Source organism: Marmota flaviventris, chromosome 3 (genome assembly GCF_047511675.1).
Source record: "Marmota flaviventris isolate mMarFla1 chromosome 3, mMarFla1.hap1, whole genome shotgun sequence".
In the NCBI taxonomy this organism is placed as follows: domain Eukaryota; kingdom Metazoa; phylum Chordata; class Mammalia; order Rodentia; family Sciuridae; genus Marmota; species Marmota flaviventris.
The window spans coordinates 82379164-82396683 of NC_092500.1; positions in this window are offsets into that span (position 1 = coordinate 82379164).

Below are 17520 nucleotides of genomic sequence, written 5' to 3' on the forward strand. Positions count from 1 at the left end.
GGAAAGAAGTTGGCATACACTGAGACCTCTGAATACATGAGTACCAAATAAACTGTACCACGTCTAACTTGTTCTCATCATGCGCTTAATTCACAACAAAGCAAAAACTGACTGAAAATAAAGGTGTAGGTCCCTTGGGTTTCTATACCTTTAACTCCTAATACGTTTAGGCCTATATGTTCCTCTGTTGCCATGGTAGCCAACAGTCTCAGAACACAGACTTCTAACAGTTGCATGTTTTAGCCACTGCAATGGAGGAGCTGAAAGACTTCGCATATACCACTTATGCCACTGGCTTTAACAGCATCTCTTCGTGTTGACAGCAGTCAGAGCTCAGCATGACTAATCCTCAAAGTGTGAGTGTCTGTTTCTGTGCATTGCTCTCTATTTCTGTATATGTGCCTGTGTGCTTCCATGTGTTTCTGTGTGGGTGTGCACATGTACATGAGAGAGAGCGAGAGCAAGAGACAGACAGGGAGAGAGGGAAGGAGGAAGAGGGAGACAGTGTGCCTATGCTTTTCCCCATTTACTTGCAAGGGCATAATGGAAAACACTGGAATAAAAATGCCATCAGATGATGGGAGAATGGGCATTTAAACAGCTACACTTTATCTATAAAGAATTTGAGTAGCAACTATCCTCAGGCTTTAACATATGGGTGACATTTGGTCCAATGATCCAGCAAATAGGAATATGAAGGGCAAAACAGAGAAAAATAAAGAGGTATTGACTGATACTAATAAGACAACCATTAGGGGCTAGGGCTGTAGCTCAGCAGCAGAGCACTTGCGAAGCACCTTTGAGGCACTGGTTCCTCAGCACCACAGAAAAGCAAATAAATAAATGAAATAAAGAAATTGTGTCCATCTATAACTGAAAAAAATATATATTTAAAACAATAAGACCAGTGTTAAAGTCTTAGGAAACTCAGGGTCATGAGTACTTACCCTTATGGTCATTAAGAAGTGATCCCTGAAGTATCCTTAGTAAGAATAGGGTTAAGAATTACAGAATAGTCACACACATGTTTCTTGCTGGCTCTCCTATCCTATATCATGGTCTCTCTATTGATATGACAACCTTTAACTCCTAATACACTTACATGAGTGTATGTACATATGTACATTATACATTCATACAACTATTTCTGTACGTATGACTAAAATGGAAAGGTGATGAGAAAATCAACCAAATTCTTTCTGGAATGGTACTCATTTCCTCTGGATCGTGGCATCAGGGCAGCATTCAACGTCAACTTCACCCTCTCCTGCACTTTTCAAATTTGCTTCCACTCTCTTGAACAATAGGTTGTTCTTTCAGCCAAAATAAGACAAAGCACGAGAAGTACCAAGTGGAGATATTCAGTCACAGGGTTATTAGGCACTATAATAGAAAGAGAAAGGTCTGCCTATTCTGCCTTTGACTGGGGGATGCATACTGGGGGAAGACAGCATGCTTCTGACAGAGCGCAAGAGTTGTGAATGGGAAAAGGGATGGGAATTATGGCTAAAGTGCACAACTCTCGTGCCAATACCTTATATCAAGGTTCTTTTCTTTTGAAGATTCCTGACTTGAGGACAAACTGGGACTGGAGCACCATGAAAGAGTCAGCCCACAGCAGCACTGCACTGACAAAGAGGACTGCATTTCCAAATCTCAATCAAACCTGAGCCTCTCTATAGGCTATTTCCCCTATGAGAACACCATTGACAGGAAGGACATTACATCTTCTGAAGACTCAACTTCTGAGTGTTCTTCCTGCCACTTCCTTCCTCCTGACCAAGAGTCATGGGTGACTCAAAGTGGAAGGATGCCCACTGGGAGACAAGAACAAATTCAGGATGACCCAGAGCAGCTTTGTAAACCCATCATCCAGGCAGTGGATGTTGATCCGGGCTCCCACTATGAAGACTCAAGAGCTACTCTGGATCTAAATAGAGACTACCAGAGAATGGAGAGGATAAACCAGAATCTCAGGAAACTTCACGATCTAGCGAAACACCTTAAGGAATTTCTAGACAATCAGAAAGATGACAAAGACGATGATCCCGTGTTCTCTGGTTCTCCTCAGGACGAGGATCTCCAGCAGTCCAGTAGCATCTCTCCCGACAGGCATCAGGTCTGTTGTCAAGAACGTGAAGCTTGTCAGGCCCTGCTCAAGTGCAATCCATCAGAAAATGAAGACATCAGCCTATTTCCAGAAATTTCACCCAGCCTGGAAGAAGATGAACTTGTTGAGGTGAGCATGCAGCTGCTTGATTTCAGAGCAAGCCACAGGCCCAATGGGGGTGCCAGGTTACACAGCATGGAGTCACTCATTCTCCCTGCTGTGAAACAGGGGTAGACCCCAGGTAGACACCGAGAAATGAGCAATGAGAGAACAATGACAGCATGAAAGGAGCTGGAGAAGAAGTATAAGGAAAGTGCCAAGGAACACTCAGAGACCCAAGAAAGGTGGAGAACAAAGAGAAGGACTAATTAATAATCATTTAAAAAAAAAAAAAAAAGGGCAGCAGCAGGGGTGTATGTTGTTTCTGTGTGTGTCTCTATGGGTGTGTTTAATGTTTAATGAGCACACAGTTGGGCTCTTTTTGGTAAGAAAAGAAATTAAATTTCCATAAATGAATAAATATTGACTTCATTGCTGCTGCTGCTGCTGCTGCTATTACATGTATCTTACTCATTCTCTTTCTCTTGCCAGGTGATAAGCCAGGAGACTGGCACTGCAGACAGCCTCTCAGTCTCAGCAGGGCAGCCAAAGGAGGAGGACTCCCCTTCCCATTTGGGAACCACATCCTGTCTGAACATCAGGTTCATCATCCACTGGCTCAGGAAGCGAGTGGTTTCCTCCCTGCCATGAAGAAAGCGCCCTGACACGGCCCACAAGGACCCCAGTCTTCTGGAACCAAAGAAACAAGGTTTGCTTAGAGGCAAGAGAACCCAACCTTGTAATCCCACAGGTTAGGAAACCCTATATACCCCCAATTTAAAATTTTTTCACAACCTCTACTCAATAGTACTCATGGTTTTGTTTTTTTCCCAATAAAAAATGTTGTTATTCATGTCTTCCTCCTCTTCCACCCTATAATGTGAGCCCAGGTTGAAATTATACATTCATCTTGTCCAGAAGAGTTCTAGGCATTCTCAGAATATCTTAGGCAGTAGTATGTTTCCTACACCAAAGGCACTGTGTTTCTCTCCCACACCATCCCTTCTTACAATTTCCCCCCCTGCCCCCGCCCATCTTATGTAGTTTCTTATTGCATGCGTTTTATCCTCTTTTATCATTAACAAATTTCTCCACTGCCAAAAGGAAGCAGGACACCTGTCGAGACTCCCACATGCCAGTATGGTTTGGGAGGAACTTCTGGATCCTGAGAAAATGGCCGCGGACAGTGAGGCACAGGGAATGCTCAGTCCAATTCACAGTGTTTTGGACACACAGAAAGTACTTCTGATGATCCTGGTCAACCAGACTGGTTCTGGCAAGTGGTTTTGACACATTCTGGCATGTTGGCTGGTTCTAGCAACATGGCCAGCATGTGTGACCCATGTCACCCATGTGTGACAAGGTGAGGGCTGGGAATGCTGCTTGACCACCTTAAAGCTTGGCTTTCTTCATTCATGAGATGAGGGAGATGGTACCACAGACTTTATAGGGTTCTTGGGACAATGAATGAGATAAAGCAAGCACTTCAGATATACTCTTGTTGGTAGTGGTGGTCATGTACCTGAAGATCTCTTCAGAAGATTTGATTCACAGAGTATCTAAGGGAGAGTGGGAGTCTCAACAGGTGTCCTGCTTCCTTCTGGCAGGGAGAGTATCGAAGGGAGAGATTGGAGTCCACTCTCCTTGAGCTATTTTTCTCACTGAAGCCATTTTACCAAAGGTTAGGTTTCTTTCAGCAGAACCTGATTTAAACCAAGTCCTCTCTAACCCACTGCAAGGTTCTCTCTAAAATCCCTTTGCATGTGTCATGAATATTGCTCTTCTTGCTGACTCTCCCTGTGTTACTAATTCACCTCCTGTGGCCCCTGTCATCTGCCTCGCTCACCACAGGTTTCCTCAAAGGTCCTCCTCCTCCAGCTTCTGCTACTACCCTGTGTGACCTTTCACGTGAAAAGCACAAAAGTGTTCACTCTCAAAGGCCTGCCTTCCCTCAATTACAACTTCCTTAGCTCCTTCCTCCCTTCCTTCATTCCTTACTTCCACAAACCCTGGGCACACTGGAATGCCAGATACCTCACGAGCTTAACATACCAAAACAAGAAGTCTGGGGCTGGGATTTGGTTCAGTGGTAGAACATTTGCCTAGCATGTATGAGGCCCAGGTTCGATTCTCAGCACCACATATAAATAAATATAATAAAAGTCCATTGACAATTAAAAAATATATAAAAAAACAAGATGTCTGGGTCTTTGGGGGTTTTGTTTTTGTTTGTTTAAGACTTAAAAGCATGTAAATGTGTGACTATAAAAGATTGAGAGTCTGAGTACCCTGTAGTAGAAAAGAATAACACAGCACAAGGAAGATTGATTTTCAAAGTTTAGAAGAGATAAAAGAACAGGGGCCTTTGACTTCTCCAGCTTTCTAAGAACTCCATCCCATTTCACAGGTTCACTAGACCACCCTCCTCCCTATCTGTTTGCTTCATGACTTCACCAACATCTGGAGTCCCAAACACTCTGCAAGGAAGACTCCATTATCTCTATTGCACACACGAAGCAAACTCGGGTTATAAATGTATTTACTGTTGCTAGAAGTAGCATGATTATTGGGCCTGGAACTTACAGGTGCTCACTCCATAGCTACAGTCATGCAATTTTTCTTCAACTGGTTTTGAAAGATGCAGAAAATACATGAAATGGAAGAGTACAAAAGATTGCCTGGATTTGGTATTGTGAGAGTTACCATGACAAGTGGTATTCTTGTTGAGCCTGAACTCAAATAAGAAAGGCTACATATTGTACATGTTTGGCAACTATTTAAATGATTGGCATTTAATTCTCATCAAAGAAATAATGGAGGAACTGCCTCCATCCTGCACTAGCTTGGCCACAGAACTTGGGGAATTCAACAAAGCTAAAATGAGGTTGATACCAGCAATGCCTAGAAGAAGTAGTTGCTTTAAAGTCTGAATGGTGGGGAAAATGTATACAGAGATAGTTTTAAAAAAGACTCCACTGTGATTAGTTGTGAGACAGGATTGATAATTGTTTTGAACCCTTACCCTGGCATAGTAAGCAGCACATGAAGGATCAATCAAAACCTCACATAATCAGAAAATCAAATCAACAACAGTATGTTCATCTACCAGGAACACCAGAGTGACATCATTTAGCATAATACCTGGTACGGATGAGTTTTCATTTCAAAGTGGTACTCACAAAGAGATGTGAGTAGTGTATATGGATAGTTTCACTCCCGAGGGGAGCTCCTGCTCAGTTCTCTGAAATCTTCCAAATGGTACCCTTGGGCACTATGTTTGGGAGAGCTGGCATAGAGTACAGTGACCATCCTTCCAAATGCCACATGTTATCATCATGCTAGGAAAGTAGATCATATGGGTTCACACCATGCACACAGGATTCACACAGAAAATGTAACCATGCAAGGTGGTGGATGTGTTAATTATCTCAACTGTGCTGAATGATTCAAGCAATGTCAAGGGGCCAGATGGCAAAGGGTTGGCAAAGGGTTGGCAAAGGGGCCAGAATGGGACACTGGGGAGCCGTGAGTCAGTCGGTCATATATCATATCATTCCGTAATGCCATCAACAAGGGAAGTGAGCAGGACAGTAGTCAAATAATCAGCAGCCCCTTATGTAGAACCGAGGAAGTAGGCAGACAGCCCTGGTGCGCCCAAACAAAAGCAAAGCTCTTCTTACACAAGGACCTGCACACCTCAAGGGACTTATGCCGCTCTCAAGACAGGCAACCCATGGGTATCAGGCAACAAGGACAATAAGGGCAGAGCCAGGGTGAACACAAACAGTCTAAAAAACATGGCTGCAACCTCAAAACTAAGGCAGAAGCCTAGCCAGAAAACACACAGATGAAGCAAGAGGTCTTATACAGCACACTCCTCCAAATATTTCACACCCAATGCCACTTTGTTCCCTCTGACATCAAGGTATGACATGCTTCTTTTATTATAACACACCTTCCCACGTTTGCCATGGGTCCCACACTTACATTCACCCCTTCCACAGGCCATACTCAACATCCCATTTTAAACTTCTTCCCCCACTACTATTTCCAAAGCTCTCCTTCATTTGGAGGAGGAGGTAGGAACACTCATTCTCCACAGCTTCTTCCTCCCCTCTTTCTCACCTTGACATTCCTCAACAACTCATGGACTGTTACCACTTGCTTTCCTCCATTGGTTCTTCAACCCTGAGCAGTCTGCCTCCTGACTATTTTATTCAGCTTTGTCATTGCTTTGCACAACATTCCTGAGAAGAATGATTTTTAGAAGAGGAAAAGTTTATTTGGTACTCAGAGGTCTCAGTCCACAGACAGCCAGTTCCATTGCTTTGCCCTAGGTAAGCAGCAAATCATATTGGAAAAGTTATATTGGAGGAAAGCAGCTTTGAACATGGTTCAAGGAAGCAGAGAGAGAAAGTTCTGCTCAACAAAAACAAAAAATTACCCCAAATGTACACCCCCACGAACCCACCTCCTCTAGCTACACCCTACATGCCTATAATTACCACCCACTTAATCCCTATCAGACGATTAATGCACTGATTAAGTTCAGGCTCTCATAACTCAATCATTTCACCTCAAAGCTTTCTTGCATTTCTAACACATGAGCTTTTGGGAAACACCTAATATTTAAGCCATAAATCTGCCCTACAAATCCTCTGATTCCATTTTCATTAAACCAACCATTAACATTCATGTAATCAACTCAACTGAAGTTTTGTTTTAAAGCATGTCAAATATTTCAATATATTTTGAATACATTAGAAGGATACGTGACAAATGAATATCACCATCCCTACTGACTGAGTGGATAAAGTCCAGGTTGCTTAGCAGAGGTGGAAAGCCTTCATGTCCGCACTGACACCCACATTCCTCATTGCACATGGTTTCCCAAACAGGCTATTTCCTATCTGCTCACCCTTGCTTACCCTGTGCACTCTTTCCACATCCCTAACTCCTACTTTTTTTATTGGTTGTTCAAAACATTACAAAGCTCATGATATATCATCTTTCATACATTTGACTCAATTGGGTTATGAACTCCCATTTTTACCCCAAATACAAATTGCAGAATCACATCGGTTACACACTCACATTTTTACATAATGGAATATTAGTGACTGTTGTATTCTGCTACCTTTCCTTTCCCCTACTATCCCCCCTCCCCTCCCCTCCCATCATCCCTCTCTACCTCATCTGCTGTTGTTCAATTCTCTCCCTTGTTCCCCCCCACCCCTTTCCCCTCACATCCTCTTCTATGTAATTTTGTGTAACATTGAGGGTCTCCTACCATTTCCATATGCTTTCCCTTCTCTCTCCCTTTCTCTCCCCCCACTCGTCCTTGTTTAATGTTAATCTTTTCCTCATGCTCTTCCTCCCTGTTCTGTTCTTAGTTGCTCTCTTTATATCAAAGAAGACATTTGGCACTTGTTTTTTAAGGATTGGCTAGCTTCGCTTAGCATAATCTGCTCTAATGCCATCCATTTCCCTGCAAATTCTATGATTTTATCATTTTTTATTGCTGCGTAGTACTCCATTGTGTATAGATGCCACATTTTTTTTATCCATTCATCTATTGAAGGGCATCTAGGTTGGTTCCACAGTCTAGCTATTGTGAATTGTGCCGCTATGATCATTGATGTGGCAGTATCCCTATAGTACGCTCTTTTAAGATCCTCAGGGAATAGTCCGAGGAGGGCGATAGCTGGGTCAAATGGTGGATCCATTCCCAGCTTTCCCAGGTATCTCCATACTGCTTTCCAGATTGGCCGCACCAATTTGCAGTCCCACCAGCAGTGTACAAGTGTACCCTTTTCCCCACATCCTCGCCACCACTTATTGTTGTTTGACTTCATAATGGCTGCCAATCTTACTGGAGTGAGATGGTATCTTAGGGTGGTTTTGATTTGCATTTCTCTGACTGCTAGAGATGGTGAGCATTTTTTCATGTACTTGTTGATTGATTGTATGTCCTCCTCTGTGAAGTGTCTGTTCAGGTCCTTGGCCCATTTGTTGATTGGGTTATTTGTTATCTTATTGTTTAATTTTTTGAATTCTTTGTATATTCTGGATATTAGGGCTCTATCTGAAGTGTGAGGGGTAAAAATTTGTTCCCAGGATGTAGGCTCTCTGTTTACCTCTCTTATTGTTTCTCTTGCTGAGAAAAAACTTTTTAGTTTAAGTAAGTCCCATTTATTTATTCTTGTTATTAACTCTTGGGCTATGGGCGTCCTATTAAGGAATTTGGAGCCTGACCCCACAGTATGTAGATCGTAGCCAACTTTTTCTTCTATCAGACACAGTGTCTCTGATTTGATATCTAGCTCCTTGATCCATTTTGAGTTAACTTTTGTGCATGGTGAGAGAAAGAGATTCAGTTTCATTTTATTGCATATGGATTTCCAGTTTTCCCAGCACCATTTGTTGAAGATGCTATCCTTCCTCCATTGCATGCTTTTAGCCCCTTTATCAAATATAAGAAAGTTGTAATTTTGTGGATTGGTTTCTGTGTCCTCTATTCTGTACCATTGGTCCACCTGCCTGTTTTGGTACCAGTACCACGCTGTTTTTGTTACTATTGCTTTGTAGTATAGTTTGAACTCTAGTATCGCTATACCTCCAGATTCACACTTCCTGCTTAGAATTGCTTTTGCTATTCTGGGTCTTTTGTTTTTCCATATGAATTTCATGATTGCTTTATCTATTTCTACAAGAAATGCCGTTGGGATTTTAATTGGCATCGCATTGAACCTGTAAAGAACTTTGGGTAATATCGCCATTTTGATGATGTTAGTTCTGCCTATCCATGAACAGGGTACATTTTTCCATCTTCTAAGATCTTCTTCTATCTCTCTCTTTAGGATTCTGTAGTTTTCATTGTATAAACCTTTCACCTCTTTTGTTAGGTTGATTCCCAAGTATTTTATTTTCTTTGAGGATATTGTGAATGGAGTGGTTTTCCTCATTTCCATTTCAGAAGTTTTGTTGCTGATATACAGGAATGCCTTTGATTTATGCGTGTTGATTTTATATCCTGCCACTTTGCTGAATTCATTTATTAACTCTAGCAGTTTCTTTGTAGACCCTTTTGGGTCTGTTAAATATATTATCATGTCATCCGCAAATAGCGCTAATTTAAGTTCTTCTTTTCCTATTTTTATGCCTTTAATTTCTTTTGTCTGTCTAATTGCTCTGGCTAGTATTTCAAGAACTAAATTGAATAGAAGTGGTGATAGAGGGCATCCCTGTCTTGTTCCAGATTTTAGAGGGAATGCCTTCAATTTTTCTCCATTTAGGATGATGCTAGCCTGAGGTTTAGCATATATAGCTTTTACAATGTTGAGGTAAGTTCCTGTTATCCCTAGTTTTTCTAGTGTTTTGAACATAAAGGGATGCTGTACTTTGTCAAATGCTTTTTCTGCATCTATTGAGATGATCATATGGTTCTTGTCTTTAAGTCTATTGACGTGGTGAATAGTATTTATTGATTTCCATATATTGAACCAGCCTTGCATCCCGGGGATGAATCCTACTTGATCATGGTGCACAATTTTTTTGATATGCTTTTGTATTCGATTCGCCAGAATTTTATTGAGGATTTTTGCATCTAGGTTCATTAGAGATATTGGTCTGTAGTTTTCTTTCTTTGAAGTGTCTTTGTCTGGTTTCAGGATCAGGGTGATGTTGGCCTCTTAGAATGAATTTGGAAGAACTCCTTCTTTTTCTATTTCTTGAAATAGCTTGAAAAGTATTGGTATTAATTCTTCTTTGAAGGTTTTGTAAAACTCCGCTGTATACCCATCCGGTCCAGGGCTTTTTTTGGTTGGTAGTCTTTTGATGGCTTCTTCAATTTCTTCCTTTGTTATTGGTCTGTTTAAATTGTGTGTGTCTTCCTGACTCAATCTGGGCAGATTGTATGACTTAAGAAATTTATTGATATCTTCACTATCTTCTATTTTATTGGAATATAGGGTTTCAAAATACTTTTTAATTATCTTCTGTATTTCTGTAGTGTCTGTTGTGATATTGCCTTTTTCATCCCGTATGTTAGTAATTTGAGTTCTCTCTCTTCTTCTCTTCGTTAGCATGGCTAAGGGCCTGTCGATCTTATTTATTTTTTCAAAGAACCAACTTTTAGTTTTTTCAATTTTTTCAATGTTTTTTTTTGTTTCAATTTCGTTGATTTCTGCTCTAATTTTAATTATTTCTTGTCTTCTACTACATTTGCTGTTATTTTGCTCTTCCTTTTCTAGTTTTTTGAGGCGTAGTGTGAGTTCATTTATTCGTTGGTTTTTTCTTTTTTTGAGGAAAGAACTCCAAGAAATGAATTTCCCTCTTAAAACTGCTTTCATTGTGTCCCATAGATTCCGGTATGTTGTGTCTGTATTGTCATTTGTCTCTATGAATTTTTTTATCTCCTCCTTTATGTCTTCTGTGACCCATTGATCATTCAGTAACATATTGTTCATTTTCCATGTGATGTAGGATTTTTCCTTCCTTCTTTTATCATTGATTTCCAGTTTCATTCCATTATGATCAGATATGGTGCATGGTATTATCTCCACGCCTTTATATTTACTAAGAGTTGCCCTATGGCATAGTATATGGTCTATCTTTGAGTAGGATCCATGTGCTGCTGAGAAGAACGTGTATCCACTTGATGATGGTTGATATATTCTATATATGTCGGTTAAGTCTAGGTTATTGATTGTGCTATTGAGGTCAATAGTTTCTTTATTCAGCTTTTGTCTAGAGGATCTGTCTAATGGTGATAGCGGTGTGTTGAAGTCACCCATAATTATTGTGTTGTAGTCTATTTGACTCTTGAACTTGAGGAGACGTTTGTTTTATGAACGTTGCAGCTCCATTGTTTGGTGCATACAAATTGATAATTGTTATGTCTTGTTGGTGGATGGTTCCTTTTAACAGTATATAGTGTCCTTCTTCATCCCTTTTGATTAACTTAGGTTTGAAGTTGATTTTATTCGATATGAGTATGGCCACTCCTGCTTGCTTCCGAGGGCCATATGAGTGATATGATTTTTCCCAACCTTTTACCTTCACCCTGTGTATGTCTTTTCCTATCATATGAGTCTCCTGAAGGCAGCATATTGTTGGATTTATTTTTTTGATCCAGGTTACTAGCCTATGTCTCTTGATTGGTGAGTTTAGGCCATTAACATTTAAGGTTACAATTAAAATATGATTTGTACTTCCAGTCATGTTTATTTATTTATTTATTTTAGTTTGGCTAGTTTTTACTTTTTGGTTATTTTCCTCCCCCTTTACTGAGATACCTCCTGCTGTTAGTTTTGGGCACTATTTTTCAATTCCTCTTCTTGTAGTATTTTGCTCAAAATGCTTTGCAGTGCTGGTTTTCTGGCTGCAAATTCTTTTAGCTTTTGTTTATCGTGAAAGATTTTAATTTCATTGTCAAATCTGAAGCTTAATTTTGCTGGATACAGTATTCTTGGTTGGAATCCATTATTTTTCAGCGTTTGAAATACATTGTTCTAAGATCTTCTCGCTTTCAAAGTCTGTGATGAAAAATCAGTCGTTAACCTAATTGGTTTACCCCTGAATGTAATCTGCCTCCTTTCTCTCGTAGCTTTTAATATTCTCTCCTTGTTCTGTATGTTGGCTATCTTCATAATTATATGTCTTGGAGTTGGTCTATTACGGTTTTGAATGTTTGGGGTCCTGTAGGCTTCCAGGATTTGGCAATCCATTCCATCTTTCATCTCTGGGAAGTTTTCTAGAATTATTTCATTTAATAGGTTGTCCATTCCTTTGGTTTGATTCTCTGTGCCTTCTTCTATCCCGATGACTCTCAGATTTGGTTTTTTTATGACATCCCATATCTCTTGAATAGATTGCTCGTGGGATTTAAGCATCTTTTCTGTGTTGACTATATTCTTTTCAAGTTGATAAACTTTGTCTTCATTATCTGATGTTCTGACTTCTACTTGATCTAGTCTATTTGTAATATTCTCGTTTGAGTTTTTAATTTGGTTTATAGTTTCCTGCATTTCTAGGATTACTATTTGATTTTTTTTTAAGATCTCTATCTCCTGGTAAAGCTCGTTCTTTGCCATTTGAATTTGTTTGTTTAATTCATTTTCAAAATATACTTTTATTGCTTGGACTTGCTGTCTCATGTCTTCTCTAATATTCCTTTCCATCTGAGTTAGGTATGCCTTGAGTTCTTTCCCTATCCCTGTTTCTGATGCTTCTAGGTCCTCCTGTAGATTTAAGTTGTCCTGCATTGTTTGTACTCCTTTTTTCCCTTGTTTTTTCATGATGTTCACGCTACTTTCCAGTTCTATTTGATTGCTGTGTTTCTGCTCTCTTCATTAAATTTGTTTTGGTTTTTTATATCTCTGTTATCTCTCTTTTGTGTTGGTAGACTATGCTTGCTAAAGTGGATTCCGCTGAGAAGGAATTCCAACGGCCGAGCTCCAGTGACGTCACCTCCCTGCTATGGCGGGCCCCAGGCTCCTTACTGGGGTGTCCGAATGGAGGGGTTGGACTAGACTGTCTCTGGTTGGTTTCAGCTCCCGGATGCCGGCAGCCGGGCGGTCTCCAACCGCCCAGTCGCGCGGGCAGCCGGAGGGCGTGCAGTCTCCGGCCGCCCAGTCGCAGCGGCAACAGGGCTGTCGCTGGTGGGCAGGCGATCTCTAGCTGCCTGGTCGTTCGGTCGGTCGCCGGCGGGCAGGCGGTCTCCAGCTGCCCAGTCGCGCGGCAGCCGGCGGGCGTGCGGTTACCAGCTGCTCAGTCGCAGGGGCAATGGGCCGGCTGTCGCAGGTGGGCGGGCGGTCTCCAGCTGCCCAGTCGCGCTGGCAGCCGGTGGGCATGCGGTTTCCAGCTGCTCAGTCGCAGGGGCAATGGGCCGGCTGTTGCTGGTGGGCAGGCAATCTCTAGCTGCCCAGTCGTGTGGTCGGTCAAAGGTGGGGGGGGGAGGACTCCAGCCACCCAGTCTCGCGGGCAGCGGGTGGAGTTTCTCCAGCCGCCCAGTCGCGAGGGCCTGGCCTCTAGTCCCCTGTTTCTCCTGCTAGTCCTGGTTTCTCCTGCTAGACCAGTTTTCCCCTGAGTGATGCCTCTCTGCAGTTCAAACTGTACTCTGGTCCTGCCGTTTGTTGGGCGTGGAGGGTGGCTATTGAAACCCCCCCCCCCCCCGCACTCTATTGTTTTGATTTTTTCCGCTTGCCCCTCCCCCCGCGCTGGCAATACAGGTTTCGTTTTCCCCGCTGATGGGAGGGGGAGTTGAGGGTCGGGTGTCTCTAATTCTCCCCGCCCTAACTCTTTTTTACCTTAGTAATTTCCAGTCCTCCAGAACTTGTCAGGTCAGAAACCATCTGTCTTTGGAGGATTTTCCTAGTATAGCCACCTACATTCTAAGAATGGCTTTGTGAAGTGCCCTTCTGCGTGCTCCCATGAAATTACTTTTTAAGTTCTTTTGTGGAACACACCACCCTGTCTTATAATAAGTGCTTGCTTTTCATTTCCCAAATAGGCTCTCAATTCTCTAAGAACAGGAACTATCTTAGACACACACATGACCAGAGGGAAGTAATGCATCATGGTATAAGTCCTTCCCTCCACAATGAGTATACTCTCCAGGCCTCAATGATATGTGTACCTAATACTTTGGAAGGAAGGGTGATAAAGTTTTGACTATAAAGTGTCTCCCAAAAAAAGATACCATACTAAACAGAATGGGATATGTAAAAATGTGGGGAGAAGAAAACAGTCAAGGACTAGTTTACATACCTCCTCCCCCAAATTCTGTTACTGCAAGGATATTTAGAGTTTAAAGGAATAGATTATGAGACCTGTAATCTAATCAGTCCATCCTAGTTTGAACAGACTGATAGTGATAATGGCAGGAAGGTAGAATGAGGCTAGAGGAGGTAGGTCCCTGGGAGTATACACTGAATGGGTTCTTCCTCCAGTGGCCCCTTCCTCTCTCTGCTTCTGGACCCCATTATCAGCTGAGTCACTCTCTGCTGGGCCCTTCCCTCATGATGTGCAAGACCACACCACCACAGGCTCCAAGGATATTCCAGAAGAGGACATTCCTTTGAGAAAAGATCTTGGTGGTGCCCTGCTTGCACTGGGGAGCCTAAGAAGTTACTTTACCATGCTGAGCCACACAGGCATTGAGAAGTCACTGCAATTGTGTTCTACATGGCGAGTTATTGCACAACCTGGCAGCAGATCTTGGTGTCATCCACATGGTCCTGGTTCTGTAAGAAAGAAGGATGCCTGGGTTAAATGATCATGGAGGCTTACACCAATATTTCAAAGAAAGGCCTGAGAGGTCAAGAAAAGTTTAGCAGAGTCAGTCCCCATGGGCTGTCACTGAGAGGATGATGCATGGTTGACTGGATTATAAGTGTAGACAGGTAGGGCATGGTTGGAGGATATAACCTGGAAGGGTACATCTTCCCTGTGGCTCCTTGCCCCAACCCTCTTTTCTTCCTGACCCTGCCATTAGCTGAGCAACCTCCCTTACTGGGCCCTTCTCCCATGTTGTACTGCCTCACCTTGGGCCAGAGCAATGGCTAACTATAGACTGAGACCTTGAATCTGTAAGCCCCAAATAAACTTTAAGTTGTTCTAGTCAGATATTTTGGTCACAGCAATGAAAAGCTGACTAAAACAGTTATCTAGGATATTTTTTCTTTATCTGTTTTTGTAACTTCTTCTATTATTAACTTGGTTATACCTATGTTGGATTGCTTTATTTTAACTTGGTTAATCTGTGAACTGTTGCCCAGAATTCATTTTTTCTCTATGATTCCAGGTTGGCAAAAAGAACAACTTGGACAAGATTTTGGAGGTAGAAGTGGAGCCTTAAATGCTAGCTCTCAAAGATCTTTTTGTGGACAAAATTGTGACAAACAAAGGAACCTAACAGGCACAGATGCTGGACTCTTTTTTACTTTGAACCTCTCTCTAACTCTTATATTTTGTTGGAATTCAAGTCGTATAAATTTCCTTTAAAAGAACAATTCATGAAATTCAGTGTTTGTAAAAAACTCTAAAAGAAAAAGTTCTTTCCCAGTTTTATTTTAAACTCAGGCAGGAGTGGCAATATGTAATAAAGAAAAAATTTTATGTTTTTTTAACAAAAAAGTATTCTTTATTTCCACTGCTAGAAATATTTTCAAATACTATTTGGTATTTTCCAAATGTTTTTGGTGATTTTTATCAATTTTTTTTAAATTTGTAAATAGTTAACAAACACTATGTCCCAGGCTAAGTCCCAGACTTGGGACATAAAATGAGAAAAATAAAATTCCTCCTTGCTCTCAGGACCCTTATAGCACAATAAAAGGAGACACACAATTTTACAATGTGTTAACTTTCCATCACTATAGCAAGTACCTGAGACAATCAACTTATAAAGAAAAAAGATTTTCTTGAGGCTCACAGTTTTAGATGTTTTAGTCTATGACTGCTTGGCCCTATTGCTTTTTTGACCTGCAGTGAGGCAGCACATCAAGGTAGGAGCATGTGACCAAATAAAACTACTCACCTCCTAGACAGGAAGTGAAAGAGAAAAGGCAGGGAAGGATTAGGGTCCCATAAGTCCCTGAGGGTCATATCCTCAGTGACACAAAGAATTTCCAGTAGACTGGCCACACCTCCTAAAGTTTCCACCATTTTCCTATAGCACCAAGTAGGGGATAATGAGTCTTTGCGGGATATTCAACTACAAACTACAGCACTGTCTTCATAGTTTGTGACATTATAGTGAGATACATACTGAGATACAGATTAAGTAAGGTTGTTTAGAACAATGAGTGGGAAAACATATCAAATCTTGGAATTGAGAGTAAAAAAGAACTGGTCAGTGAAACTGAAATTGAAAAGAAATTTTTAAAATATAAGTGATGATAGGAGAGAGGTTAGGAAAGCTGTCCTAGGCAAAGGAAGCAGCCTTGCAAAGGTCCAGAAATGAAAAGGGGCACATACCTTGAGACATGAAATGATTCCTAGTAAAATGTGGAAGATGAGTGATGGAAGATGTGGCCTTGGAGATAAGCCAATGATACAACAGGAAGTCTCTTATAAGCCATGGTACAGATTGGAGATTTTGAACATGGAAATGACCTGATCAGATGTGGGTTTTAGAAAGATTATTCTGGTTGAAGACATGGTTGGAGACAGGACTTAGGTGAATCATACCAAAGGCAGGGAAAGCAAATGGACTACTGCCACATGTGGGAAAGAGAAGAAAATGGCCTAAATCAATGTGATACTAGTAGGGATGGAGAGAAGGGCCAGATTCAAGAGGTAGTAAAAACAAAGATCACTAGAACTTGATTTAAACAGGGAATTGATTATCAAAAGGGTCAAGGTTGCCAAGAAAGCTCTTAGCTTTAACATCTGAGCAAACAGAGAAGGAGGAATAATGACTCCTGCTTTGTATACCTGTCAAACATCCAAGAGTGTCCAGTGAGCATTTGGTCATGCTGGTCTACAGGTCAGAGAGCAATCCAGACTGGAGAATTAATTTGGGACACTTTGTAAAATACTTGGTAATTGAATTTTAGGAATAGAAAGTATCACCTATGAAGAGAAAACAGAATGGGAAGAGAAAAATTATGTGAGGTAGATAGATGAGTGTTGTATCTAGGACAAAAGCCATTTTATAGGAGATAAAACTGTTAAACAGAACTTTTGGACTAAGATGATCAAAAATTTTTCTAGTTCAGAATTAATGGATCATGTATTTCTGGCCCATTGATTCAAAGACAGAAGGGCTTACTTTCACAACTATAAGTCAAGAAGATTGAGAGTCAGTTTCAGGAGAAAACTCACACAAATAATATTAAGAAAAGGTTTAAAAACAGCTTTGACATAGAGTAGAACTACTTACCTGAGATATAAAAAATATATTTCAAGCCCACAGTTTCATTTATTTATCAGAAATCAAGTATCTAGAGTGGGGTCTTATGCTAGGATATATAGGACTCATAAAAAGATTGGAATATCTCATTTCAACAGACTCTGACAGGCAACAACAGACTCTGACAGGCACCATCTCATTTCATCTTCACAGCTACCTTCACTGTTTTACATGCAAGGCTTCATATGTTGAGGTTTTACACCAGAGGACTGGGAGAGCTGGGACTCCACTGGGGTCTTGAGAGAACAAAAACTTTATGCTCATGACAACTATCATGTGTCACAGAGGGGAGAAAACTAAAATAAGCTCAATTACACTCAATTTAAATTTAAAAAATATTACTGCCTTTTATGCTTACTCTGGTCTAAGTCTAGAAATGCAAGAAAGAATAAGT